This window comes from Hibiscus syriacus, unplaced genomic scaffold, assembly GCF_006381635.1.
Source record: "Hibiscus syriacus cultivar Baekdansim isolate YM2019G1 unplaced genomic scaffold, ASM638163v2 tig00110963_pilon, whole genome shotgun sequence".
NCBI lineage: Eukaryota > Viridiplantae > Streptophyta > Magnoliopsida > Malvales > Malvaceae > Hibiscus > Hibiscus syriacus.
In genome coordinates, this window is record NW_024062936.1 from 157,858 (window position 1) to 164,381 (window position 6,524).

Sequence of the window (6,524 nt, forward strand, 5' to 3'; positions counted from 1 at the left end):
GGTTGGGTTGTGCATGTCCCATACACACGATCATATCATTCTCATGCACACGAGTCGGAAGCCACGTCGTAGGTCGCCCGGAAGGCATGGCGACCTACGGCCAACTGTGCAATTCACCCTACTTCATCAATTAATCTTGGGAGAACGTTATTTCGTGAATTATTTATTTCCAAAGCATTATATCGTGAGTTTAGCCTATATATATATTTATATATATATATATATATGCGCACTATGCGTGCAAAGAACACAGGAGAGTAAGCTTTTTACAAATGATCGGAAGATGAAGTCCTCCTGGTTCCACACCTTAGCCCATCGAAGGAGAGCTTCCCACTGAAATCTTCTAATGCCTCATTTACCAGGGATCCACTGTAATATTGTTGTTGGTCCGCACATATCCGGCCACTCTGATTGCCAACGTCATAACCTGGCGATGCATAGTTTGCGTCTATAAGCACGTAGCCTTCCAATATACGGAGCACCTGGAAACTTAAAAATTAGAGCTAAACCTATTTATTTGAATAAACATTTTGAATATAACTAAAACAATGTTGTGATAAAGAAAAATTGCGTTGAGTTCCCACTGATATTAAGGCTACAAAGATCTACGTAAAAATAACAATAAAAAGAGTCATACTGGTATGAAGGGTAAAACAAATTAAAATCCTAAGTAGAACGTTTCTCATTACCTGTGACATGCGAGGTCTAGAATGAGGATCCCGCCTTATCCATAATGATGCAGCATGAAGCATGCAATAGACCTCATGCTCGGAGTAGCGATCCTCCAATCCTGGATCCACCAATTCATCTATAGCATATTCTTCCATAAGGGGACGAGCCTATTCAAGAACATGAAATAAGAAATAAGAAAAAATAAACCAACGAGCTGAGAGGACATTAAAACAGCCAGAAAGAATTGTCTTGGTCCTTCATACATAAGGCAGATGTTAGCGAGATCTCTTTCATAAATTATTCTTAAAGTTACACTACACAGGAGAAAAGAATAAATGCTCCAACTAGTGATGTGCAGAAAGATGTAGAAGCAGAGCCTTAAAACTTTACCCATTCAGTTAGACATTGCTGGCCTTTTGGCCTATTAAGGTCCACAGCTTTCTGTCCAGTAACAAGTTCAACTAACACCACTCCAAAGGAATAAACATCGGCTTTTTCGGTTATTTGGCCAGTTTCAGCATATTCTGGTGCCAGATACCTAAGCCGCACCATAAACCATTATTAATTTCTTTATTTGCATTAGGTAAATTGTGAAAAACAAAGACGTTGTTCTAGTTTACCCAAATGTTCCAATCACTCTTGTTTCGACTCCAGCATCACCATCAGGCTGCCATCTGGCCAGGCCAAAATCACCAACCTAGCAAACAAATCTGAATCAATACTTGCATGGACAAGTACCATATAACAAAACCATAAAAAGCTTCAGTTATAGAAACTGATTCTCCTCCCATCCACCTTAAAATATTTAAAGTTATTGGATTGCAAGTGCAACTAATAAGATAAATAGGACGTTTAATGCCAATGCACCAAAACCCTCTTAACCAAAACACATTGTTTAAGTAGTTTCTTTCTGTGCGTTTATAAAGTTTTACTAACATCAATGAAAGGAAAGGATTCTGCCTAATGTCAACACTAGAAATGAAGAATAAGATCCTTTAATGTGTAAATTTGAAATTTACGCATGCAGAAGAGTTAAAAGTTTGCCAACCAAAGGTTCAAAATCATGGGTAATCAGAGTGTTTTTCGGCCGCATATCACGGTGCAAGATGCAGCCAACTCTGCATTCTTCATGAAGGTATCTCATACCTCTAGCAGCTCCCACGGCAATCTTTTTCCGCGCAGACCATTCTAACACTTCTCGGCGATGCCCTGGAGCACATCAAATTTGTGGTACATTCAAAACTATGGTTGCTAGATAGAAATAAGCATTTTCAAGAACAATAAATATTTTTATCTAAAAACTAGAGTGTGATCATGTTAAATCTACAGTAACAGCTCCAACTAAGTTCACTATCTATGGCTTTTTTTTTGCACTTCTTGCCCTTTACCATCTGTGTTAGGGGGAAGTCAGGGTAGAGGGAACTCCTTTTTCCAGTCCAATCATCAAATCTAAATAGTTAGGAAAATAGATTGTCAATAAAAACGAGATATCATGCCTCTATGTCTCATAGGTTTATAGCAAAGTCTTTAGGGGCCCATAGATGATGACTATATCAACCACAGGAGCACACCAAAGATCAGTACATACATAGTGCAGTGAATTAAAGATCGGTGAAATACCATATAGATGAGAATCTAGAGATCCATTGCATATGAATTCATAAACCAACAGTCGGCTTCTATCCTCAATGCAGAATCCAATCAGCATAACAACATTCCTGTGTTGAGCACAGCTGAGGACTTCCACTTCCGAGCAAAATTCATGATCTCCTTGAGAACTAGCCAATTTGTGTTGCTTGACTGCAATTGCCTGTCCATCTGGGAGTACTCCTCCATAAACGGATCCGAACCCACCCTCGGCCAAGAAATTAGCTTGAGAAAATCCACCAGTTGCAAGTTCCAATTCACCAGAGGTAAAGAACCTTGGCGGTTTTCCAAATACAGGTGCCTTATGCTGACATATTGAACACAACGGAGGAGGGCCAGGAGGGGAGTTTCTCGACAATGCAACTGCTTCTCTCACATTTCCACTAAATTCAATATCACTCCTAAAGCTTGATATTCCAATTCCAGCTTCTCTATCAAGTTTTCAAAATTTCTCTAGTGAGGCTTGTGTTGTTGACGCTTGAGCCCTGACATTAACTCGACCTGAAGGCTCTTCGAGGTATTGTGAGGACTGATGATGAGTAGTAAGATATTCTGTTATCCATGGTTGATACCTTAAACTCACTGAAGATAAGTTTTCACTCTCCGTGTCTGAAATGGATTCATCAAGATCCTGGTTTTCCTTGATGACTAGTGATTCCTCTTTCTTCAAGTCTGCGTTCCTTTCTGAGGAGCAAAAAGGTGAAGTGACTAGATCAGAGCTAGACACTGAAGAAGTTCCTGCTTCAGTAGCAGTGAATATCATCCCAAGCTGGACTGCTGGTTGGAGTGATAACGGGCCCAATATCGGATGATCCATTTTTGTTTTTGGGATGAAAATTTCATCTGCCTCGGGATTTAATTGACAAGCTTCAGCTTCCTTCTCAGATGACCCAACCAAATTTAAGCGGAGCACTTTTGCCTGAGAACGCTTCATGGTCACTATGTTGCATTGCAACTCCACCATACATCGTTTTTCCTCATGTTTGAGCTGCCTGAAAATAAACAAATGGAGATATAACAACCATGCTTATATAACTTTTAGGATAGAACACAAAAAAAAATGAAGAAACAAAGCAAAGAGGATGTTACTTGTCCAATACAACCCAACTAGCTTGAGCTTGTTTAGCTTCTGCAGCTACAGCTCCACATGGTAATCCAGATACAATTTTTATCTTGACATTAATCTGTGCAATGAAGTTCCGAAACAAATCATTAGTAGGCAATGCCATTTACATAAAACAATAATATAATCAAGCACCCAGAGCCAGGTATTTACCTTGTTGGGATCATAAACATCGTGGAGCTGGAGGATCATTTGGGAGAAGGAATCATTGATACCAGAATTTTGCTCCGAACTTGATCCGGTTTGGGACTTGCGGCTACTGCTGGCACAGTCACCAGAAAATCTAGGAAACCCCCATTTTCTACCTGGATGGATTGTGGCATTTAATCATCAGGCAGGAATAATTGTTGAAAATTAAGTTAGAGGATTTGTAAAGAGTTAACATCATAATCATTTCTATTTCTAATTTTGACTCTTCTAAGCCTCGAGCACTTCCAATGACAGAAAGAACTTAACACAGTCAGTAAAACTAAATAATTTTAAAAAAGAAATATCAGATATGTTATAAACTGGAATGCAAAATCTGGAAGATAATCCATAGTCATATCCAGCAAATTTTTTTTCTGGGCAGATATAGTTATGTCTGCATCCAAGTAATTGGGATGCGTATAGACTAACAAAAACCCTATTCAAAGACCATTCATGTAATCAAATTTCTAAAATACCAAAAGAGAAAAGCACATCTATACCATCGGCGGGAGTTCAATCCTAAAATGTCATAGGTAAATGCAAAAGCAATAACAGAACAACCTGAACAGTGTGAAGGAACAACAAGCAACGTAATGCGTCTCCAGGTTGAACAACATGAGTAAATGCCCACACCAGAGCAGTCTTGGGAATTTCTTTCGATGCCTTAACAGCAACCACAGCTTTCTTGGCCATGCCCAACCCAGTTTTCCTTTGCCTTCCCTTCTGTTCTCGACTCATTTGCCACAAAGAATTCCGATTGAATTTCCCCACTTCACAACTTAAAAAACTATCTTAATAACAACTACCATTGTAGAGGCCCCAAAAAACATTCTTAGGAGGAACTAACAAAACAAAACAAAAGTTGCATTATTGATCTGCCCCCACCATATTGGACTCTGAGTATATGTGCTGATGTGCCACCAAAATGGCTAACTATTCCATTCCAGATAATCTGCTGAGAAACAGAGAGATATGCATCTATGACAACTTCCTTTTCACTAATTCACGTGAACAAATGACTCCTCACTCTCTAAAAGACCCAACGTTTCAAAGTTCTCTTAGTATACCTTCTTGTTAAATGTTAGAATGTATATTCCACTGGTGATTGCAAATTTAATGAAGATGTCACTAAAACAAGAAAGTTAAGTCCTTTGGCTTAAATTAGAGGCACGGATTGAGAATCATACTGTTTGTCATGAAACTGCAAAACGACAGCTGCCCCCAAAAAGGTGAAACAATACAAATGAACCTGCTTTCCCCTTTCTTTTCTGAGTGGGGTTCAAATCATGGTGTCAACACAGTGAAAGGAACAGGTACAAAAGAAGAAAGGGAAGGCTGTGTATTTCTGGATCCGAGAATCAGTTTCCCTCCTTTTCCTCTGGTTCAGTTCTTCACAGAAACGGAACAAAATTTTCTGCACAATGATTCTCCTGTGTAGGTTTCCATACAAAGAAGATCAAATCACAATGAATGACAGAAGAAAAGCATGCGTTGTAAGGTAGCAGCTTTCTTGTAGAAGGATTTGACTCTTGAAATGTTCACAGCTAGCAAAAAGCCTCAGCTGTAAATAGAGAAAACGCAGCACCCTTTTCAAACCTCGAATTCAAGCAACAAAACTAGTTCAATCCTGCAAAATCTATGCATAATAAAATGGAGATTAGTACATCAAAACTTAAACAAATTAGAAAATCAAAAAGAGAATATCAGTGTCATGCTTGTTTAGCCTGAAAAACGCAGGAAAACAACAAGAACTAAAACTAACAAAACAGCTTATTTTTCTATTTTCTTTTGCATAAAACCAAATCTATAAGGACAAGGAATCAAAACAATAATTCCCTCCAAAATACAACTGAAGCTCGTCTTTGAGACCAAAAAGGATAATGAATAACTCCCAAGCCCCCAACCTCCTCCATTTTTATAATCAATGTGTTGCGGAAGACGGCTATCGGATAGAGTAAAATCGTAACTGATAATTTGAGAAAATAAAAATAAAGATAAAAGAGACACAAAATTTACGTAGAAAACCCCTAAAATATTTAGGGTAAAAACCACGGGCAACGGTAGAAGAATTTTACTATGAGAAAATAGGAATTACAACCTCTCTCGATCTACCAAGGAGAAAACAATGATAATTATCTCTAGATAAAAAGGAGAAAATAACTCTCAAGAAACTCTCTAAAATCTCTCTAGTATTGGAAGAAAGCTAGAATGCTTTGGGATGGTTTTGAAGCTAAATGAGCAAGGGTATTTATAGTTGAAGTCTTAAGGACTAATTTGTAAATACCCTAAATTACAATGACTAAATTTAAGCTTTTACCATTTTATTTTTCAACAATTTCAGCCCCCTTTTTGACTACATGAATCGGTGCCCCATTTGTTTTTAATTTTCCAACTTTCGGTGTCATGTGCACTAGATTTCAACAATCTCCCACTTGAAGATTTGATTGGAACAATCATATCTTCACACCATTCTTTCTACCTTGTACCTTTCATGTTGCTTATGTCTCTGACAGGCCACAAGAGGATCGACACCAAGTAAATTTATCGGCATTGATCGCCTTCGTCATGAAATCTGCTATGTTGTCTTTGGTATGGATCTTCTGCATATCCACTGTCCCTTCTTCCACTTTTTCACGAATGAAATGGTACTGAACTCGTAAGTGTTTTGTCCTTGAATGAAATGATGGATTCCTTGCTAGATGCAAGACGCTTTGACTGTCACAAAATACAGAGACATACTCTTGATTGTGCCCAAGCTCCTCCAATAGCATCTTCAACCAAATTGCTTCTTTATTGGCTTGTGTAGCTGCTATATATTCTGCCTCTGTTGTGGACGTAGCCACAACTGACTGCAATTTTGAAACCCAGCTTACAGCTCCACCAGCAACTTTGA

The 6,524-nt window shown here is 38.5% G+C and overlaps 1 pseudogene; it reads right to left on the minus strand.

Annotated features, from left to right (window-relative positions):
• Positions 1 to 236: 236 nt before the first annotated feature.
• Positions 237 to 4,585, minus strand: LOC120148569 (annotated as a pseudogene).
• Positions 4,586 to 6,524: the final 1,939 nt, after the last annotated feature.